Below are 24,797 nucleotides of genomic sequence, written 5' to 3'. Positions count from 1 at the left end.
GCAGAGTAGCCAAGCCTACTGACCAGTCTTTTCCTCAAGAGAGGTGAGTTCTTACCTCCAGGGGAAGAATAGAAAGCAAGCAAGTGACATTTCCAGGCAACAGTCATTTGTGCTGTGAAATATTTTCTATAAACTGATAGAAGATCCACAAAACTTCAAGCCTCAGCAGGAATCCTTAAAAGATGAAGAACATTTTGAAACACAGAGGACATGTTTTCCTCTAACCTTTAAACCCATACAAAATGAAAGTATATTTTGCATGCATTTTCTTATTCTCCTGATTATCTAAGTACATTATTTTAATACAAATACATAGTGACAGAGATGAAAGGAAAAAGAGATTAATGACCAGATCTGTCTGAAAGAATGCTCTAACATTTCTATTTTTACTTGTCTTCAGAACTGTCAAAATAGAAAATACCCCTGGCTTAAAAATGATATATTGCTTTAGTAAACAACTATAATACGAAGTAGAACAAAGTGATATTGGCTTGTATTTTATCTACAGCAATACAAAATGAAGATTCAAAAGCAACTACTTTGGGTAGATGGCACAGATAGTAAGAAACGTCACAGTAAAAAAATAAAAACTTAATAAATGCGTATGTATTGCCAGTGATACAATCTTTCCACAGTTATATTAATATCCACTTCTAGGAATAACATTTTTTCCTATTTTATCACTGTTGGAAGAAAATATCACTGAAAAGCTATGCCATTTGATATGTGCCCAGTTAATCATTGTGTTAGTTAGCTGAACGAAACTTGGAAAGACACTGGAAGTAACATGTTTGAAAACAGAAAAAAACAACCTTCAAACAAATGAAAAACAAAAACTGGAAAAAAAAAACATGCCTTTGCTCCCCATAATAACAAAAATCTTTGAGATAAAGTTAGTAAGCATTTGCATACTTTGTCACAGCACCTATATCACATCTCACTGCTGCTGCTTTCTACAAAAGACATCAAAACTTCCTTCTTCACAGAATCACAGAATTGTAGGGGTTGGAAGGGACCTCAAGAGATCATCGGGTCCAACCCCACTGCCAAAGTAGGCTCATTAGAGCAGGTTGCCCAGGTAGGCGTCCAGACGGGCCTTGAATATCTCCAGAGAAGGAGACTCCACAACCTCCCTGGGCAGCCTGTTCCAGTGCTCCATCACCCTCACTGTGAAGAAGTTCTTTCTCATGTTGGTGTGGAACTTCCTGTGCTCCATCTTGTGGCCATTACCCCCTGTCCTGTCCCCACAAACCAATGAAATGAGGTTGGCCAAATCCCTCTGTCTCCCACACTTTAGGTATTTGTAAACATTAATAAGATCCCCTCTCAGTCTTCTCTTCTCAAGGCTGAACAGACCCAGGTCTCTCAGCCTTTCCTCATAGGGAAGATGCTCCAGGCCCCATATCATCTTTATGGCCCTCCACTGGACTCTTTCCAGGAGATCCCTGTCTTTTTTGTACCAGGAAGCCCAGACCTGGATGCAGTACTCCAAGTGAGGCCTGACCAGCGCAGAGTAGAGGGGAAGGATCACCTCCCTTGACCTGCTGGCCACACTCTTTTTAATGCACACCAGGATCCCATTGGCCTTCAGAAGTCCTACAGAACTGTGATTCCTAACTTGGAAATTCCAGCCTCAGCTACTGTGTTATTGCCCTGCAACAGTCGTAAACGAATTAATTGTGGCCACAACTGTACTTATTCTCCGCGGTAATACTCCAGTTGAATTAACTGACTTCATATTGTCCAATTTTCTGCTTTTGCAGAAGTGAAGGACATTTTTGGTTGATGGTTAAAAATATGAAGCTAAGAATTTTATAGATAGAACATTTTAAAATATTTATATCACAAATATAAATAAATACTTATAATATATGTAATGCAATAATGCAGGTTTTGTTTTCATATTTACATAAATCTTCCCCAGACAAGAAACAAATGTAGCAAATGAAGTTAAAATCTGATTAGGAAAAATTGTTTTGGTAATCAGTTTGATAGAGAAACATGTTCAGCACTTCCATTAACTAATGATTTTACCATATAGGTTTCAAGTTAGCTCTGCAACATGCCAGAAATATGATGAGGTAAACTAGAAAAGAAATATTAAGAAACTCTAGTCCAAACCCATTCAGTGTTGAGATACATAGACATTGCATACTTCTTTTCCAACTTCAAAACTTCATCATCTTTTGCTGAATTGTGTTTGGAATACCATTATATTTATATCAGTTCACTCAATCACAGGTTCATCACAAAAAAATGCAAGTTACTGAGTAACATTATGCTACCTCCAGCAACTTACTCAAAATTCATTAGAAATTTGTATCTTAAAACAGCCTCAGATACTATTGCTTTTAGGGCTTAAAAAGTTAAGCATGTTTTTTTCATCAGAAAGTAAAGCTTGAAAACTTTTACCTAGAGCAGAAACAGGTCTGAAGAAATAGTTTAATCTTAGACGCAATGATCTCCATGTAATAAACATAGAAAAAGGACGTTGTTGCCGGCTGTATGCCACCGATGGTCACATCCCAGCCTTCCAACAACCTTCCAAACTTCAGCAGATCATACCATAAAAAGAAATGCAAAAACTGATCATTCTCTTTTACAGCTCTGTTGGTGTATACCTGCTTCCCTTCTTCCCACCAAGCAGAACCACAGAAACCCAGGGATCCTGCGGAGGTGCACTGCCAGGCTGTAAGACCATCATCAAGCACTTCTTATGCACAGGTCAAATGAAAGAAAAACAAACAAACAAACAAAAAACCCTCAGAACTCTCTACACTAGCATGAGCTAAAAATGGACGGTGGGATTCAGTACGTGAAGCACATGCATCTAGAACCATTTGGAGATGCTGCATAATGATTTTCAAACAGATTTCTGTAATTATTTAAAATTGGAACAAATGTTCCTAATCTTTTAGAAGCTTACTTCTGTCATAAATGTGAAGAAAGATACCTGAGTTATCTGTCTTAAAAAAAAAAAAAGTTTTTTTGTGTCAAACTTGGAGAAAGGAATAGTGGCATGTTACTAAACTGAATAACGGAAAGTTAAGCACTAATTCACAAAACATCAACAATGCATAATTCCTCAGTTTGTTTAAAATTAAATGAGAATGACTGAGATGAAAACCCCTAGGAGGAAACTGGTCCTCAAAATTCTGTTTTTAACATTTCTTAGATTAGGCATTGGAGTCTAATTCACTGCAAAAGCAAAATGTTTACCTTTTTATTGTTTTTATGATCACATAAAATCAATATTTTTTTAATTAGGATTGAATATAAGGGTGGAATAACACCACCATAGGAAGAAAAACAGAAAGATTTGCTGCAGAATTTAACAATTTGATGCATTTAATTTGGACCATGTTTCTCTCCTGGGAGGAAAGATGGAACAGCACCCGCTCCCATTGCACAGCTCCAACAACAGGTCTGCAAGAGCCTGCGAACTTGCTCACAGCCAGGAGGTTAGCGAAGAAACATTCGTCCAGTGAAAACCTCGTGCAGTCTGTTGTTCAATAAAGATAGTGGGAAGAGCACTTCAGTATGTGCATTGGCCACTTCTGCAGCACAAGATGGCACCCTGGACTCCATAAACCATTTCTTCTCAGGGCTACAAAAATAACTTAGTTACCAAAGATGACAGACCTTAAAGCTGTGGGACATCATGAGCTCTTGATGTACACATAAGGTATAGGTCCTAGATCCAAAGTGATTATTTGTGGTGACAAATCTGAGTTGAATCCATGTTTGCAGGGGCCAGGGGAGCCCAGTTCTGATTTACGTTACTGCAGTTTTGGGAGAAAGAAAATAGATCTGCAACAAAGTCCCATGTAGATTTGACCAAAACACTCAGTACTAAAAAAAAAAACACACTCAGTACTAAAAAAAAGTTATTTACATTTTTGGGTGCTAGGGGAACAGAGACCTATGAAAATTTGACCTTTAGCCCCAATTTGATCCTGTGCCTCAATTCCTCATCATTAAAGCCACTTAGGCTACATCAGTATCAGTATATTGTGGACATCAGTAGGAGTTGACCTGCAGATCAATATCACTTCTGTTAAAGTTTCCATATTCACATAAAGTCTATTTTTATTTTTTATTAAACCCATAGTAGCTCTAGTATGGTCCTGTGGACACAATGATCATCAGTGGCTAAAGATCACCTGTGCTCCTGCAACACGTATTTTTTGTCTAGTTTAATCCAAAAGAAATCCACTTAGGGTGTATTTACACTGTTGACTCCCATGGCATTAAGAGGGAAGGCCTAAGGTTCAATTTTATTGCATGGTGCTCTGGTCCTGAGATACTATGCCTGGACCAGAGGTGAAGTGTTCACCAGTGGCCAAGCTAAGGTGCACAGCACGTATGAGTGGAGCACTATCTCCTGGAAGGAAGGACTAGCAAGAAGGACTTTGCACCTCTGGGTGCAGGTGGTGTGCTTTGCAGCAGCATCCCAAGTGGAAGAAAATCCTCCAAAGCACTCCAGGAGTCTGCTTTGTGTCTCCAAGAACAAGCACAATGCCAATTAGCACCAAAAATAACTCATCTGGTACCTGTTAGAGCAGGCAGCCCTGCAGCTGCCACATGTTCTGAACCAGGGCATGGCATGTGGTGACTATCAGAAGACTCACTTCAATAACATTTTCCCAGTTCCAAGTAAAATACTAACATACAGCCTTCCTAAGATTTTGTCCTGCTGTGGAAATACACACAGACTTAAGACAAGTATATCTTTATTCAGACCTCAATATGCAAAGTTGTTGAACCAAGGCAATGAATCCTGACGTTAAGCATATGTGGTTATTGCTATTACTTACTGCAAGATTTGGTGCTATATAATTTACCCAAACAAATAATGGAAACTGTGTCCTGAGAAATTGGTGGTGTCAAGAACAGCTCCTGTAGCCAGGAGGGAAGATTTGTTTATGAATGTTTTTTATGAATGTTTGTTGGTTCAGAATGGAACAATATGCACAGTTTTGGTCTCAAGGATGAAGAGTCATTATTGTCACATGCATAAAGTATGTGAAAATTTCAGAAGTTGAGCATTTATATGTACAAATCCTAAAGAAATTGCTGCTCCCAGACAAAAATCTGTATGTGAAAACCCAACTATCTAAAATTAGGCAATTATATATATTTTTAGCCATCCAAATAAAAGTGAGCTGATTTTCAGACTGAAAAACCACTTTTAACCACAGTCAACAGCAGCTGTAATTGCTGAGATGTTCAGAAAATATAATCCACTCATGTATGCCTCAAAAGGATTTAAGTGTTTAACTTCACTCAAAAAGGTAAAAGGTTCACCTAAAACTTGAAGGGAAGTAAACCCAAAATTACATAGGCAAAGATGAAAACATATGTATATATACAGTACACACATCTTACCTAGAAGGCTAATTTTAGGATAAAAGCAGAGCTCCAAACAGAAATATTGGTTGAGTACAGGTATTTTAAGGTCTCATCCTGTGAACTGTTCTATGCTGATGCCATACGTTAACTTTACAGGGTATGGAACAACTGAATAATTGATAGAAGGCATTCAGCAGGCCAGTAAATTTATAAAATTAAAATCTGTAGTACACTTTTCTACTGGGAACACTAAGTTGAACTGAGGTAAAGATAAAATCTCAGTTTAAAAACTAAAAAGAATATATGTTGAGTTTTGAAGTTATATGATGCTGTACTACACTGATAAGCCTTCAAAAATTAGTGAGAATCAAATACAGGCAGCAGTGTTATTCATCTCTCCATGGACTATTAACGTAGGATTACTGGAGATATACAAGAATATTATTTATTCATCTGCAATGGAAAGTGCCCAAATAAACATAAGTAAGCTTCACATATAGATGGAGTTTATATATATATATATTTTCCATAATTGTGCTCAAAAGAAATTTTTTTTTTGGTTTATTTTAGATAAGATAGGAATAGTAGAATAAAACAGTAGAATTGTTTATAATTTTCTATTGCCAGTTTGCAAGTTAAACTATTAAATATTTGTCAATAAAGTTGGGTGAATTTGCATTTTAACTATCAGTTAATAAAACAGATTTTTAATATCACAGCCTCATTCAATTACAAAGGGAATTAGGCACTTAGGGTTCATCTGTGACCAAAACTATAAATACACATTTTTATTACATTACTGATACTGACTCAGAGAGTCACCAGTGACCAAGCCTCCTCAAAAACCTTTTCCAGCTTGAAACAATTAGTCTTTTAAGTCCGTAGTAACCAATAATACATGCTACTAATGATTTTGTTAAATCATAAATTTTGGGGAGCATATCCATACCTACTGCATATTCCATGAAAATTTTCAAGTAGCTTCAATGAAATTGGAACATTCTGACTTGAAACAGATTAAACATTTATTCCATACTGGAGAAATAAAAACTTCATAAAATGTTTTTAATAAGCATCTTATTTATTTATTTATTTATTTATTTTTCCTAAACACATATTTTGTGCTCTTTTATTAATTTGAGCAATTTTAATGCAGGTTTCATAGGATATGAATCTCAGCATTATATATTCTCTTGGCTCCTGGAGGGATCTGTTTCTATTTTTGTGAGTTATTGGCATAATTAAAACAAACAAACAAAAAACACTTGCGTCTTAAGTTATGTGTTAAACCAAAATTTTACCATTTTTTTCCAGCACGTTGGGGCTCTTTGAAAATTAAAAGATAGTTTCATCTATGTGCTCAGTTTTCTACAGCAGATTTAAATATCAGTTCCATGATTCTTATTTTGTTGGAAGACTGATGTGAATTATATGTGCTTAATGTGTAGTCTTACATCTAAGATTTCATCCATTTGCATTTATAATTAAATAAATACTTCTTGTTTGGAATTTTCACAAGATTGCATTAGAAAGCCATTTAAAAGTCCATTAATTTTTAATATGTAACTCGTTTCCAAAAGTAACACTGAAAGCTGAAAGTGAAGGGTATACATCATAAATGATACTATGGATCATAATCTCAAAACCACTTTGCAACCCTGTGCTCATGAAGTGTCATGCAGTAGTGCCTGTGTGGCTCCCATATTCAGCCATATACTATTCCTAAGCATGGGGACTCAACTACACTTAAATTAAACTAATATGTATGTTTGTGTGAAAATAAAGGAAAATTTCTCTACATGGCAATATATATATATATATATATATATTTTATAGTTGAGACTCTGAATTAATTTAAATAAGAAATAACACAGGCATATTAAGCTCTCCATATGGGGAACTTAGTTTAAGTATATACATATACATACATGCACTGCATGTATCTTTTATCTTCCATGAATGGTTTTGGCTCCTCTCTCATTTGTTGTGTGCCATTTGTTCCAGGCTTATTATTCCAACTCAGTCTTTTCTTCTAGCTATAACATAAATGAAATCAAAACCAGATTTGAATTAACATCTACTCATACAGACGTGGCAGTTCACAGAAACCCATTAGTTACTGGATATTAAACCTTGTGCAGCTAACAATTATCGGTGGAGCATCAGTACATTTTGACATCTTCAGAAATGTGTACATATGCATAACCACTCTCAAAGTTGATATACTAGTAAATTACAGACATGCCAAGTTTCCTCCTTTAAGGTTTATATACATTCGTGGATGCTAGTGGATGCGCTATAATCACAACAAACTGACCCCAAACCAACTAAAATTAATAGAAACATTGGATTTGGCCCAACTTTCCCCTACTATGTTCTGGAAGAACAAACTTTGGCATCAAAATAAAATAATAAGGACTTCAAAAATGCTAGGGAATTGATATGATGAGAAGGGAGAGGATTATGAGAAAAATAACTTGTGTTAAAATCCCTTCAGTCCATTATCCCTCTTAGACTGAACTAAATTCTTCCAAGATAGCACTCAATAGTCTTTTGATACATTTGAATTTTTACACTCTTTATGCATATAGCACTCCAGCTCTGAAAACGATGCTCATCTGTTGAAATAAATAAATAAATAAAAGCAACCCACAACTGTCACAGTACCAGTACTAACAGTAAAAGGCAGAAATGCTGCAAGCAAGGAAACATGCACTTCAAATCACTTGTGTCTTCTTGATTAATAACATGAAGTTACTGAGAAACTCTGTGAACATTCTCTTGCATACGTTACCTATCCATTTTAAGTAGAGTTTGCTCAAATAAACAAATGGATAGCAACATGCCTGGAAGATTTTCGCTTCTACAGGGAAGCTTTTGAACAGCGCTAAGCATTTGCCTTCTGTCTTGAAAGAAATGGAAAGATGACAACTTAGTATTCACAGTAGCATGGATTACCCAATGTCCAAAACTTATTAGAAATTGCTGTGCCTCTGCCTTGAGCTGTCCATTTTATGATTGGCCCATGCTATGTTTGCTACAGCAAACATGAATGTATGGAAACTATTCTTGAGAGCTCAGAAAGACTTTCCATATTAATCCCTTATTTGAAAACACGTACACACATGTAAACACTCCAAATACCCTTATAATACATTTTATTCAAGAGTCAATTCCTTTATCTTTAGAGCTATACCCACAAATATTCATAAGAGATATTGCATTTTAGGAAATGCAACTGTTCTGAGGGCAGAGAAGGTAATAGCTGAATTTAAATTAAATTAAAATAACTGCAGAAACTGTTACATATTTTTTTTATTATTATTCAATCTTTATAATTTTTGTCAGGCAGTATGTTATCTATAATCGACAAAATATGACACATTCTTCTTGAGATAATTTAAATTTTATCACCTCCATTTCCTCCTCCTTTTTCAGCTTTGCCTACATTTGGGATTTATAAATTCATAGAGATAACCAATCACCTTTTCTTACTGTTGGACACATTGTAGATGGTCGACTGAATTATTGCAAGAAAAATAAAATGAACAATCATACCCACTGTTTTTAAATTGGATAGGATTTTGAGTAGCCTATGTTCCAAAATTTTCCACAACAATCATAAGACTGTGTATTTTCAAGCTATAAAAAACATTTCCACAGTTAGAACACATCCTTGTCTAAAGTATGAGAAAACATTCTTTCCATACTGCTGAGTATTTGTGAGGCCTATAATATAAAATAATAAATAAAATTCAAGGTTGGAAGTGAGATCTCCTTAGACTATGCTCCCCAAGTTAGGATTAGTCCATGACTAAGTAAAGGTTGACTCATGGTAGCACAGCTACAAGCAATCCCATGAAGATGCCTGCCCATGGTGGCAAGAAACCATTGTGAGTAAACATTATCCAGGACACTGGTAGCATTTTTTAAAGTGGCTTAGATACTTTTTTTTTTAATTTTTTTTTTTTTACTTTTTTTTTTCTGAGCCAGCCTGCACCAGCAGTGGCAGATTTAAAATAAACTAAGCCCACGCATAAGTAAGCAGGTCAAAAAGATCCCTTAGCATTAGTTTTTAGCAATGGATAATGCTTGGTATGGCTTCATCTACTATTGTCTTGAAATAATACCACCACTATATGTCAGCAACTTCATCTAAGGATAGAAAGAAAAACAAATGGAGTTCACAAACTGTGAAATGAACAATGATGAACAAACCTGTCAGACTATAGCTACAACACACCCATCATACCCGGCACGTTAAAGCACAATAACGCATACAGTTTCTCTGATAAGAGAGAAAGAGAAGGAAGAATATATGGATTTTTTTCCAGTATTCAAGCCCATAAGCTTTCTCCACCTAAAAACAAAATAAAACAAAACAAACAAAAACAAAAATAAAACCTTAATCAAGATTTATTTTCTAAGTCCTTCTATTTAAAAAAACAAACGAACAAACAAAAATACACCTGCTTTATCATGACTTCTTTGGTAAGTTCATACTGCATCTTTTCATATTACTCTATTCTTTTCTTTAGACATCCCTAAAAACTTATTTCCAAACTTTGATATCAATATGAAAAATCAGTAGTGATTTTTCCCTTTTCTGAAACAAACGAACAGCATTTGAATGTCTCCAAAGATACAATACCAAGTCACATTTTTAAAAATAGAAATTTAATGAGATTTCTGTCTCTCTTTCTGGCCATATTCTGTAGATGTGTCTATGCACCTGTATGGCTGCAGTTGGCATGTATATACGTATTTTTGCAGTTTGCATAAATGTACCTCAGAAATCTGACACATGGTGTTCTTCTGGTGCATGCTTAGCTCAACAGTATCACAGATAAAAGGAAAAGTTTTAACATTCAAGGTCCTCAAATCCATGGTGTTTCTAAGTGGTAGAAAGGCCTGCAATTTACCAGCTGTTACTTCCTGCATAAATACAGTTTTGAAATATGTAACACTGTGAGGTAGCATTTGACAGAAACATAATACTCTAGGAAGATTAGAAATATATGAATTCCAAAAGGTCAAGGACTAATCAAGTCGTGAATATAGTAAGAAACTTGTGTTCTTTTGTATTTGACAACTTTTACAGCAGATGAAAGAAATAGGCTCATCTATAAGTGGTTAAGACAGATATGTTGGGCATTTTGCATTTTCACACAGAAAACTGAAATGCAGGTATAAGAAACCACATGATTTCCTTTTGTTGCTTGCATGTTTTCCATATTTCCCATTGTCATAAGAAAAAAAAATCCATTTGTTTATGTTATCAGGAAAGGGAAGGGAAGGAATTTTCAGTTTTGGAGTGAAATATTTTGCTTTTTTAAAAAATATTGATACCTTTTTTTTTTTTTTTTTTTTTTTTGAGAATAATTCCCTTCTGTTACTGCTGAATAGTATGTGAGCAACTTCAGTGTCATTGATTTGCTACAGGGCATGAAACTCACAGTAAGAAACTATCTGTGGAAAAGGATTGCTATCATGAAAAGGATGTTTGAAAAAAGACTGTATGAAAAATACCAGGGAATAAATGTCAGACTTTCTTTCAGACTTTAACCAATTATTTCAGTGACAATTTTGAAAATTTGGAAGCTAAGATTCAAATAGATTTTGCTACCATATATGTACTATAACTGTTTAATTCATATCATCAATGTTGTCATATTGTATGTGGAGATCACATATAAATATTTAAATTGGGTATTACACTTAGAACTGCTGGCTCCATTCAGAACAGAAATAAAGACATGAAGTCATTACCAACACATTTAACTTCAGCCACTTAAAGACTGGATTATATTATCCAGCATGACAAAATAAAGACTAAAAATGTATTCTACAGGGATAGCTAGTTACTACTGTGGACTGCTTGTTAGAAGGCCTAAGCATGTAGTACTGGGCTTGGGAGGCTCCTGCCTCCTCTGTCTCTTCCCCATCCCCCAGAGTGGGGACATGGAGCACATTTCACAAACGGACATTTTTCCCTAAAGGGCTTACAAAACCCTCCTTTTCTCAGGAAGCCATATTTTCCCTATATTTTTCTTCAATTGTTTTTGGTGTGCAATAGTCAAGAGAGAGGAAAGGGACAGCTGATTCCCACATATCTCAAAGAGGTATGACATTGTAAATTCCAATTGATACGTGTGATACACTTCACATCAGAAGGTTACACTTACCGTGGGGTCCAAAGAATCCAAGGAGAAGATAAAATTAGTGTGGCTTGTAGAGATCTAAGGTGCTCACGTTAGGATTACTTTGCCCAGCACACGCCTGCAGCAGGAATCCACACCTTCTTGGCTATTCCCATATATAAGACACTACTCCTTACCCTTCCCACAATCTATCATTTTTTATCTGAACTGTTCACTGAATATGGTGGCCTCTGATTAAGAATATAGCAATAGTTCAGATGGAGGTTGTATCACAGCACATTCACAAAAGGGAGTGCCAGATTCTCCAGCAAACTTGTTTAGGTGCTCTGCGAGCACGCATACTTGAAACCCTGACATTCCTAAAACAAAAGTGTTTGCTTTTATATATGAAGTGTCAGAAAATTTTGAGTTCAGTGATCATAGAAAGATTAACTTCACAATATTTTCTATCCATATTTTAACATTGTTTCTCAGGGGAGGCAAAAAGAGAAGGAGAGGAGAGAGGAGAGGGAGGAGAGGGGAGAGGAGAGGAGTTGAGGCGAAGGGAGGGGAGGGGAGATATTAGTCTTGTTGTTTTTATTTTTGGTTTTGTTTTTTGAGATAAATGAAAGAAAGAAACAAGTTCTAAGAGACTTGATCTTGTTGTCAATGAGTCTATAATTAACACGTGCCTGAATGTGAGATCATGAATCTTCATCTTTTTGCAGAGCATGTAAACCACTTTATATGAAGTGGCTTAGGTGACTCCATTATTTTCAGATCATGTCCTTAAAGCAACACCTTTTCCTTTTATTGCATTTCCTCTCTCTTCATCTTACAGCAGCTGTGTACAGCCAAATAATGCCTGACAGAGTTGAAAAGCTGGGGGTGGATTGTTGAGTTTTTTTGAACATCTAAATTCTTGTTTTTCTGACAAGCCTGCTAATCTCGAGTGCTGTTTTTAGATACCAAAATTATATGTTAAAGAACAGACTCAGGATTTCCTTTTCAAATTCCTGTAAAGAGAAGATTGCATACCAAAAGAGAAAGATAGGGGGGGGAAAAAAGAGATAATTTTCATACTGCTTAGTGATAATTTGTATAGTACATGAATTTCAAAAATGAGAGTAATAGTAAGGCCCTCTGGTAATAATGCTGTCTGCTGCAATGGCCAAGTGGTGTACAGGCCCTGTACTCATAGTTTTTCAGGCATGTGTATAGCTTTGTTAATGCATATGTAATTTATTAATGAAGCATATTCCATACTGGTGGTTTCTGTCACAATATGGGCATCCATTAAAAGTTAAAACTGTCATTTTGTATCAGGATAAAGTAGTACTTTTCTGACAAATGTAGAAACTGAAGTAGTCTCCCAGATAAAGGAACAAACAACTCCCCCAAGAAGGGGGAGGAGAGGCAGGGATGATATAGATCCACAACTCCCAAACCACAATCCTTTAAATACAGCTCAGAGAGAGGGAAACTGATGCTCAAATTTTGGCTGGATGGCAATAGGACATTGGCAAAGCGGACCAGAGATACGCCCTACCTTTGAACCATCCCCTCTCTTCTTCTCTTTCCGCACTTGGAAAGGAGCGAGATGGGTAAGAAGGCAATGTGTCTTTTTTTTTTTTTTTTTCTCTATGGGGTGTCCCTGCCCACCTTCTCTGAGCAGCAGCAACCAGCTCTGAGTAGCATGAGAACCTAAAACACATCCCCTCCTGTTGCTTTGTGATGCTTTTCTTTTTGTCATCTGTACCTCGAGGAAAGTCACAGATGGTGTTAGCCAGAGGCAGAGCAGAAAGCCATTCGTCTGGTAAGTGGAAATCCCACTTACCAGCCCCAGTAAAGTTCAGTGACATCTGGGATCAGATGAAATGCCACTTAGGTGAAGGGAGGCCCATAGTACAGATATCTGCTGACACAGCTGACAGGAAATCCTGACAGGATTTTGTCAACTTAAAGACAAAGTCTTCATTATCAATTCTGCAATCCTCTTCACACAAAAGTTTGAGATGACAGTGGATTGTGAAGTATAAGCAGATGTAATAAAGAACTACAAGATGCTATTCCCATTTATCTTTTTACTTGTTTTCTGTAACCCAAGCATTTATGCAAGCAGCACGATAAGGAAAATAAAGGGGAACATTTTCACCTAAAATAAAAGGTCTTGAGAGTACCAAAAACATGTTATCAGCCTTATTACATAGATTTTGACCACTGTAGAGTGGCTCCTGGCACAAGACATGAGGGGACAAGCTGATGGCCGCAAAATTCTGTGAAGACAAAACTCAGAAAGAGTGTCTTCCACCTTACGAGAAAACCATTATATTGCTCCTAAAGTCCAACATCCAAACCTGCAAATTCTCATCCTCTGTCCCGCGCTCAACCTGATTATTTTCAGTTTCAAATAACTGAAATACCTCCCAACACATTAAGGATTTTGATAACTGCAGCAGAGATTTATCTCATCCAGCTTTAGACTTGAGTCATCAGAAGAAAACAGGTATTTATAGGGTGCAACTCATCCACCTGTTTTGTCCAATGTGTTAAAAAGGCTTAGTGTTTTCCACTGACTCAGCAGACATGTAGACAACTCTGCTGTAGATACTAAAGTCAGCAAACATAAAGCATAACCCACATACCTAAAGTTAAGTGTTTAAATTTTTATTTACATATCTAATTAGATGTCTCAATTTTCTAAACTGCGAAAACCTGTCGTTTCTTTCTTACTTCACCAAATGCAAAGATGACTTTAGTCTAATTGGCCAACAGTTTTTGCTGTTGCACATTGCTTATCTCAAACAATCCTACTTTTAAACTATACATTTTTGGATGCTGATATCAATTCTATTAGATGTCAATGGAATTCTTAACGGAATCTCAAAAGCCAACTCTGGTGTTGCACACGCTCAATGCTAATATTCAGATATACCTGAAAAATATAGCATTGCTCTTAGAATGAAGAGGATGGATTGCAGTATGAAGTGGGGTAAGTTTAGCTTTTTATGAACAACTATAACATTTTACTCTATTAGTGAAGATGAATATTATAAAAGAAAGAAAAAAGGGAAGATGCCTTTTATTAACATTTCTAGATTACACTCAGTAGTTATAATCTGCTGGATAAATATAAACTCAAAAATATTCTGTTGCTTGCACCTAAGATATTTGACACTATAATTTGCAGAAAACAATGCAGCTGAAAAATCCCTTACATATGGAAATAACCAATATATATGGTCACAGAATGAGGAGTTTCTCAACGAATTAATATGGTGCACTATATTATTAAACCTGGAAGAAAAAAAATCTCAAATATCTTAGAAATGTTTCGGACTCCACAGTATCTCAAAGTCTAGCCCAGTCCAGTATTATTTATTTAATATTATTGTGAAAATCAGTTGAACTAATATGAAAATTTAAAGGAATTTTATACAAACACTGTATTCATATGCTTTAGAAAAAGTTCAGACATTTGAAAATAATAGCAGAAATGTAGGGGATACTCATAGACCATACTGCAAAGTGTAATATTTGCCTAATTTTGAAGCTACCAAAACTCCCTTATATAAAGACTCACCTCACCACGCCTTTTTCTAATGGTTTTGTTTGGACCTCTATGCATTCCTTGCAGAAACATACTGTAGAAATGTAACTCATGTTATTATCTTAAATTCATCCTTAATAAACAACCTGTCCTCTCATTGGAATTAGGGGATTAATTTAACCCATAAACTTGAAAGTTCTTATCTCTAGAATTGCTCCCACAGACAACACGCATAAAAGCCAGCTACTTGCAACTTGCAGTGAGTTATAAATCTGCCTGCAAACCAGATTCTTTTATACCTAAAAATGAGGCCTGCTGCTCAGAACAAACTGATCAGTCAAGCACAACCGAAACATAAGTTCTTGTACGGCAAAATATAGAAATATAGAAATTAATTAGTTCAAGCAAATTTGTCTAGTTGCTTTTTGAAATCCCCCATGAAAGCACTCCCTACTAACATGAAAATTTTTCAAAATTTGTGAGGATACAATTTATAGATACATACTGACAACAATTTGTCGGATAAAACTTTTTTTTTTTTTTAATAAATATTTTGTTTTGGGGAAAGGAGGGTGGTGCAGGGTGGTTAAGAATCATTGTAATTCCATGATTCCATGAACCAATATCATGAAATTTAGAAGCACAAAAAACTTAAATTCAAAAAAGCCAAGCAAGTGGAAAGATTCTCTAAGTTTTGGTGTGTCATTTTTTTCTCAAGTAACACTGATTATTTTCAACTTCTTTCAAGAGAAAGACAAGTTGTTAAGAGGAGAGATCAAGTTACCAAAAAAAAAAAAAATCAATTTTGTGTTTTATTATTCACACAAGATTATCTGGTATTGGCAGTCAAAGAAAAGCCTTCGACAAATTATAAATTGCATAAATGCGTGTTTCTTTTAAAAAAAATTTTACAATTAAACATATGTCTCAAGTTGGTTCATACTTTTTCCAATATATAAACATTCTTTCTGACCAGTATTTTTCAACATTGAATAGTACTGGTTACCAAAATTGTACAACTGGTCTTTGTAAACTTGTAAACCACAAATACGGCACAGCAGAACTCAATGCAATGCTAACGGAAAATATTGCTGTTGTAATACCAAGTTGGACCATCTTAACTCATGAAGGACAAGATTCTATCACCTTATTTTATGATGAGTAGCATCTTAATGAAGGAAATACTCCTACTGACTTTGCTGGGATTAAACATAAACTGATATGTCTAATGTGAAGAAGGGATTCAGTTACTGGTAAGAGAGACCTGGATCCTGAAGACAGCACAGAAACATCTGACTATTGTGAACACTTCTCCCTCTGAGATATAACAAAAGAATATTCTTTATAAAAGAAGACAAATGCACCAAATTCATTTTTCACCAGAATTTAATAACTATGATTTTATGTTATATTTTACCTTTACATTTACTACAGAGATTATTATTGTTAACTAGAATACTACTTTTTTTTTCATGTGTGTGTGTCAGTTGAAGTAATTTTCATTACCAGCCTATCTAAAATGCAAGTCATTCTATGGAAAATTTAATGTGCATGTGTACATAAATCTACTCAGTCTTCTGCAATAATTTTCTATGAAAAGGATTCAAAAAAATCAATTTACAAAGTAAATAATTGCTGTCTATGTCTCTACAAGACTTTAATTTTACTTGCTTTTTAGCTACAATTTATGAAAAGTAGTGAAGTGTTGGTCCTCTAAAAATCTATTTTCAAAAGATTTAAATGGTGTGCAGCTGAATTTTTCAAGATACTATGGACAGAAAAGATCTGCCTTGTTCTTTAACTTACTATTTTTCAAAGGAGTCAATCCTATTTTACATAAGCCACAAATGTAATAATGGAACCAGAAATTTAAAACAAGTCATAATCGTCATTAATCATGCAAAATTAGATCTTGTCTGTATACATGAAGGAGACTAAATAGGCAATGGTTTGTTTTATTTTTTCACATTATTCAAAAAAAATTTTTTCCATGCTGTATGAACTTCTTCATATAACTTAAAGAATGCTAAATATTGCCTGACCATCCCATGGTGAGCATACCAAAGTTTCATTTTTTTCTGCTCTGTCAAAGGGATAGCCTGTCATTCTGCTTGGGAATTTAACCCACAGGACAGACAGCCTTGCTGTCAACACAAACCTAATGTTTAACTGCAAAAATAACCAAGCCATCCTTTTGGGGAAACTGAAGGACTCTGATGAGTGGGAATTGGGATAAAAGAAGGTGTTCAAGGAGAAGTCCTGGCCAATGCTAAGGCAAAATCCAGAATGAAAGACCCAGAACTGTGCAGTTCTCAGTAAGGTCCTTAGAAAGTATTTTTGCTTTGCTGTCACTCTGCATTTTAGAGGTAGGAATGCTACAGACATTATTATTTGGCTACTAGTAGCTGAAAGATCACAAAGGTAAAGATGTTCATATTTTGAGCTGTCAGCGGAGGAAATTCTATCTCAAACCAAGTACATTTCTGATATATATTACTTAGAACTCATTATCATGTGCAGAAAAGGGAAAAGAAACAAACAAAACCCCACTCTTTTCAGTCTGCATACTTTCTGCACTCTTCCAAGAGGAAGAGAAGTATTGCCTCTGCCCTCCACTCCCCCACACACACTGAAAGGTGGACAGAATTGTAAGCACCAGCATCTACATTATTTGCCTGCTCTTGTAAGGAAATGAAGGTTGTATCCCATTCACGTACAGAATTGTCCACACTAATTCTAGCCTCTTCTTAGAGCTTCAAGGAAGGCAGTGTTTATATACAATACCACTGAGATTTTACAATTTTGTCATCTAATGCCTCTCACCTAAGAAATGTATACTTGGAAAGGGCTGGTAACAGAGAGAACTGCAACCTTTCCTTACTCTACTTTTTTTTTCTCAGATTAACATTTTCCTTTTATTCCCAGCAAATTTTATATTGTTATTTAGTACCACAGGCATTCACAAACATCTTATACTTACCATTAGCACTGTACTTTTTAGAACTGAAGCTAAAACTAATAAATAAAGCTTTAAATTCGTCCTCTGATCTAGTCTTCTTCATGCAGCAGCAAGACAGAACACAGTAAGCAACATCCATTTGCAGAGCTGGAGAATAACTGCATCGATTTACTAGTAAAAAACCCTCCTACTATGGACTAAGTCAATCCCCCACAGGAAAAGCTTACACAGAGAGACACAGGGATATCATAAATTTACAGCCTAGTTTAAGATGATGGAATTTATAATAGATTTTCCATTTATTTAGTGAGAGGACTTTTAAGAAAAACGTTCAAACAGATTGCTTTTCCATTACTCATTCACAAACATCAACTGTGAAAACAAATTCACCCTTTTTTAACTAAAATACTATATAGGTTGAAAATATTCAAACATTGCAATTTGTACACTAAGCTACTAATATGAAAAATTATATTGGATTTCTGTACTTACTCAGACCAATGCTGTTTTATATCTCAGAATGATGTAGAAGTTTTCTGTCGACTACTCCTTAATTTAACAAAGCAAGATTATATATGGAGTGGACTGACAAAATCTTGTTATTTAAGGGATGAAAATCCTCTGGGGCTTGTTCCAGATCTCGATAATGTCCTTGACTGTAGTGTGTGTGGTGGAACCAAGTAAGGTATATAATATATGCATAAGGTATTTCATGAAAAAAAAAATAGGTTATCCCATAAGAAAACAATGTTAAAGCAAGCTGTGTTACTTGGAGAAAATAAATTGTACTCCAAACAGTTTTATCAGATTGATTAAACTAAGGTTGGATTCTTGCTCTGAAATCTCATGTTGAGTTGACATAACTCCTCTAGTTTAGTGATGTATAGGTAACACAGTAGAGAAAAAAAAAAAAAAAAGTCAGGCTGCCATCTCTTTTTAGAGGACTAAAATGAGGGCAAAGGAAGTTGGTTCAGACCCTTCTCCTCCTCAGCCAATTTGACCACTTGTTCTGCTACACAACCTTCTCTACTAGGGTGCTGTACACGTTTGCAAAGGGAATGACTGAAAATAGTACGGGGAAATGTAATCTCCATCCTTTTCTGCTAAACTCTTTAGTTCTGATTCTTTCCTGAGGCCAAGAGGCTCCCACTGAGTGTCCTCTGGGAAACCAACTCCCTGCTGGCATCCCATTAGCCCTGCTGTCGTGATGGTGCTCAGCGTCACTGCAAACTGCAGCAGGGTCCAGGCAAACTCAGTGTCCCTGTTGTGTCCCAAAAGCTAACCAAAAAATGTTATTCCACTCAGAATCAAGGAATGGAAATGCTTAATTTAAACATAAGCTGATTTCTGAATATTGACAATTTTCCAGCATATAATTCAGTCAGTTAAGTGATTTTATTTCCAATAGACCTCCCTAAAGCTATCTTTTACACATATTGAGAATGTTGCTCAAAGATATCCCTTCAAAGCTGATATGTCAAATTCCAGATGGTTTTGTACATTTTGCTTCAATTTTAATTCAAACGAAGGAAAAAGAAGATGATGGATTGGACTTTCTTTTAATTTTCATTATTGTTTAAAGTGTAACACATGCTCATGATGTTCTTTTTATTTATATTTAGCATTCTTATCCTATTCAAACTTCAGTTTAAAGTAAGCATCATCATTAGAATTACTACATGCTGTGTGTAACTAGCCTGAGAAAAGTTTCCATATGAGGCTATTAGGATCAAGTTCTTTAATATAGACAACATACATGTAAAACATATAACATATGCTTTGGAGAAACTGCAGCATGGCTAGCTAATTGGATCAATAAGCCTTAGCATGAGAAGTTAGGTAAATTGGGCAAATTCCAAATGGGTCCATTGAATACAATGAATTTTTTACTCTCCTATTAATTTGGGGAGCGTAGGTGCACTTTTGAAAGCAAAGTGACACTAGCCTTCACTAAACTATAGGAAATAGCCACATATATATGGATCCAGTAGCACAAGTATGTAAAGATATTTAATATTTGATTATCAAAATCTGTAAACACAGTCTGAAGTGCTTGGCATTTCACAAAACAATTACATGTAATTTGAAAGCAATGGTAAGCATTTACAAAAATTATGCTGAAATGACCTACAGTGGTATTATAACATTTAATTTTTGCCAAAGATAACAAATGAATACAACTGGCTTTCAGGCAGGAAATCTTCTGCTTAAACGAACAGAGAAGTGTTGTACTTTAGTATAAGGTCACCTAGTCTATAATAAAAGTGCAATTCTATTCCTACTTTCATTAGAAATATATTCACTTTGTCCTACAAATTGAATTTCCAATAATTATGTTTCCTGACTTGCTGTAAGAGGTAACTGCTGTGTAGAAACATTCCCTTACAGTGTAAAAGTATATTAAGACTTATTATCTCTTCAGGAACCATGCCAAAATAAATGTTTCTGGACTCTTGCAGTTTTGATGTTACGCCAAAAATAGTTTTAAATGTTGTACAATAAAAACTAATAAAAAAGCAAAAGGCTGTGTGTTAGGACATGTAGGCCAATGAAGGACATGGAGAGGGATTTTAAACGGAAAGCCACAGTTTTCTGGTTTGCCCAGTTAGCAGACACCCAGCTGGATCTGCTTACAAGTTAGTGATCTCCCTGTCCACAGTATTTTGAATTAAACCTTATTTGGCCTTGTTGCAAGGCTCATTTCTGAGTATGACTGATGCTCCCAGCTATGGGAAAGGCCACAGGACATCTCTGCCTGCAAGAAACTTGAATCTTCCTCCTTCTTCTTCCTCACTGGAGGAGAACCTGATCTCCATAGTGAATTTCTACTTTTTTTCTCTCTCACATAGGCAATAATTTGAGACGGACAGAAAACCTTCCAGACCAGGGGCTACTTTAGAAGCAGATTGGACCAGCTCAGTACAAATGACAGTTGTAAATCACAGCTACTTTCTAATTTGTCTGATAAAACCTGCCTAAGTGCAGCTCTGTTCTCTTTCCCATCCCTCTTTCTCCTGCAGTCCCCTGCTCCTTCCCTCCTCCAAAATCCAGCAGGCTGAAAACCAGCCTGTATCACCTTCCTGTCCTCAGAAACAGTTCAACATTAGCTTGGTAAAATATTCCTGACTTGGACCATCCAAGATGTCCTTCAACTAATCCACTGGCCAAGCTGGCAGCACCTTTGAGATCCAGCCTGACACTTCTCAGATGGGGAAGGAGGAGCAGAAATGAAGCAAGATGGTGCCTGGAAGCCAATCCTCCTTTCTCAGACTTCCAGTCTGCAACACAATTTGTCTCTTGTGGCCAAAACACACTAGGACATTTATAAATCCAAACCAAATGTGGTAGTGCATAAAACAGCATTTTTTCTTCTCTCCATTAAGAAAGTATGTCTTAAATAAGCATTTAATCTAGTTAATACTTCTGCCCTCTTATGTGTTTATTATTGAATAGATCACAAACTTCATTTTTTAATTTTTTTTTTCTTTGACTAAGACTGAAGATCCTAGTTATAAATGATAGTCTGGGGGAAATCCTCAGTCCATTCATTTTTCTTCAATTCTTTTGATATGCTATGAATTAAATATTTCTTATTCTTCTATAATTACATGAATTAAGGCTTCAATAATGTACTTTGTCTCTGAAAATCTTTTGAAGGTCTGGCATCTTTTATCTATATTATTCATTGAATATATCTTAAAAAAAAAAAAAGAGCTATGCACAGCTAGTAAAAAAGCAGCTACAGTCTATGGCCCCTTTTATTTACTTGGGAATCAAATACTTTGACTATCCAAAGGACTTTTTTTTTTTTCCATGCTGTTTGGTATCAGTCCTTAGCACAGCTGATACTCCAGCCAGAGATTTTCAAAATGCTGCCTCAGGGATTTAAATGAGGATTATTTTTCTAAGACTTCATTTCCCTCTTTGAATGAGCACCCTCCATGCCATCTATTTTATATTCCACGTTAACAGAGTAGATTTCAAATTCCCTTTGAGTACAAGACAAAAAGATACTACATCTCAATTTACAACATCAGAGTTTTGAAAGTGTGGATGTTAGGAGGAAGCAATGCAATTGCCAGCTTGGCAGTGAAGCCTATCCCTGCAAAGTACTTTGGGATCAGGAAGACTTTCACATGCTTGAGTTATGTTTATTGATAAAACTACAGAAGTATATGCTTAATTTAAAGCACGCACTCACAGTTAAGCAGAAGTTTAAATAAACAAAGATGGTATCTTGCTTTGGTGCCCCAAGGATATATTTGCGATGTGCTGACACCTAAAGATGAAGATAAGTGCAAAGTGGGATTTCTTAGGTGAACCTGGTCATTTCTCTGCAATTCAGATCAATGAGAATTATTCATGTATATACTTCTGAAAATTGCACCCATTTGCCACTTTGGGCACTTAAGTAACTTAAGGGAAATGGACACTTCCAGTAATTTCAGTCATCGAGAGTACTCAGCATTAAAGGGTGTTCTTTGGATGTTATAATTCTTCTAAACACTCTGCTAATGGTTTTGGTAGTGAATGTGGTCCTTGTCCAGTGAAGGACTGGAAAGACTGCAGCTCAGTTACCTCAGAAAAGCAATTTTCTGACCCATTTTTTTACCTGCATAGTTAACACAGACATTAGATTTAATTTTATTTCTTTAAATGTTTTTAATGTAGCAGCTTATTTTCCGCTGATCCCAAATTACTCAGACACTGCTCAGTATATCAGATACACAACAAAAACTTCTTTTTTTAGAAAGAGATTGCCTTTATGGTGAGTGAATGTGAAACACTGAATAAGCTCAAGGAAAGGACTCTGTATGCTGCTGAGAATGAGGCATTCCTTAACATACCAAAAATGCCAACATTTCCCAAAGATTAGGAAAAAAATCTGTTGTGGGAATGAGAAGATTCCTAACAGAAAAACAAGCTCTAAGTGCTAAAAACTGCCATTTTTGGTGGCAATTCTCAGAAATGATAATACTGTCTTTCTTTCAAATACCATTTTAAGAGGAACTCTCTGTGTATCATCTTAGATTTATATTCATACTATTCAGTGACGTGAACCACTTTCTGTCACTTTTGCCATTGCTTACTATGAGATAATATGATTTACAGCCTACTATACTGTTAACTGTGTAACATGTGTACTTTCATTTTATTTCAAGTCTGGAGGGAAAGCATGGTATGTCTTGTTCTGCTATGAGTAAAACAGTTTCTATAGGGAATTAGAAACATTACTATATGATTATAAATAACATTATTTCAAAGTAACTGGATTTATTTTATTTTTCATGTCCCTAATTCACAGTTCTCACATAGTTTTCATATTACATAAGGTTGCACATTAATTATAGAAGCTCAAATAAGATAAAGAAGTGTGTGTGGGGGGGAACACTATTGAGAAAAGCAGCCAGAGAGAAAGATGTTTCCTCCATGGTCATGGTAACTTGGAAAAAAAGAGGAAGAAGATATGACCCATGGGAGAGAAAAATCACAACAGGTTGTAATGTATATTGTTATTAATATGACTTTTACTGGCATTTCACTCATATTTGAATTTTTCACCATTTGCCCTTGCCCTCTCTTATAAGAATGACTACCAGTCCTACTATTACAATTTTCTAGCTCTGGAATGTGCAATTATATTTTGACACACATCCCTGATCCTTTTAATTATTATTATTTTTTCTAATTGGATGAATTCCTAATATAACCTAAAACTAATGGCTTATAACCGTGCATAGTTTGCTGTTGACTGGATAGCCTAGGTGATCAATAATTTTAATAATCTCTGCTAAATTTGCATGCCACTATTTTATACAATTAAATATAAAATGAAAGAAATGAAACCCACAAATCTCAGTCAACCACTGAAGCTGATTATCCGTTTTCAAAGAGAATGAGCTAGATGCTCAACTAATTTAAATCAGCCTAGCTCACAGATATTTACATCAAGTTCAGAGTCTGCCTCAGTATTTTGAATCCCTTTATCTCCAGTATATAAAATACATTTGAAAAGGGCTTTGTGGGACAAAAACTGTTCTTACATGACCACTAATTACACCAAAGGTCGCAGTAAGTACCAAGGCATATAGCACTACAGCAGGAAAGAAAATCTGCCTCCCTATTTTCATCATTTTCACACTGAAATAAATATTATTTAATATACATTATCAGCACTCATTTAAGGACCATTTATCTTCAGGGTGTAAAGTACAAGCTTACCATAAATTACTGGTTATTCAAATGTGATTTCTGAAATGTGCATTTCTGTAATTCAAAACGTTAAAGAAAATACTAAACCCTTCATAAGAATATTTAAGAGTTCTCCTTAAAAACCTAATTGCTCCCTTTGGAGACATTATAATCTATTGAGTAAATACTTATTTATAGACATTCTAATTGGTGGATTACATTAACAGATATTAGGATATATTTTGAAAGCAAAACATATTGACCTTGTGCAGCCCAATGCTTTCTTATATTTAGCATATTTACTGGCAGGAAATTCTATGATTCTAATTACTAGTGAACTGATTTCTGCAACTACTTCAAGATTGAGTTCACATATTTTTAAAGAAAATATTGGTAAATTGTGTATTTTCCCTAATAAACCATTAGGAACAGTAACATTAGAACAGTAGCATTTCAGCAATATTTTCAGAAGTCCCTAAAAATTTATTAGCTTAACTCTTTATTTTATCCTTACTTCTGGAAATAAAGTACAACAATAATAAAAATCTATATTATCAAACAAGTTAATCCCTTTAGGAAGACTTGTAATTTTAAAATAGGACGC

The 24,797-nt window shown here is 35.3% G+C and overlaps 1 protein-coding gene across 15 annotated transcripts in view; it reads right to left on the bottom strand.

The window, feature by feature from the left end:
• The window catches only part of ROBO2 (roundabout guidance receptor 2), a 931,286-nt gene that overhangs the window by 888,333 nt on the left and 18,156 nt on the right, over positions 1 to 24,797 (bottom strand). The window lies entirely within an intron of this gene.

This window comes from Anser brachyrhynchus (assembly GCF_964034855.1).
Source record: "Anser brachyrhynchus genome assembly, chromosome: 1".
Classification (NCBI taxonomy): Eukaryota; Metazoa; Chordata; class Aves; order Anseriformes; family Anatidae; genus Anser; species Anser brachyrhynchus.
Note: the sequence above shows the minus strand (reverse complement) of the source record. Positions and strands in the feature narration are given on the sequence as shown.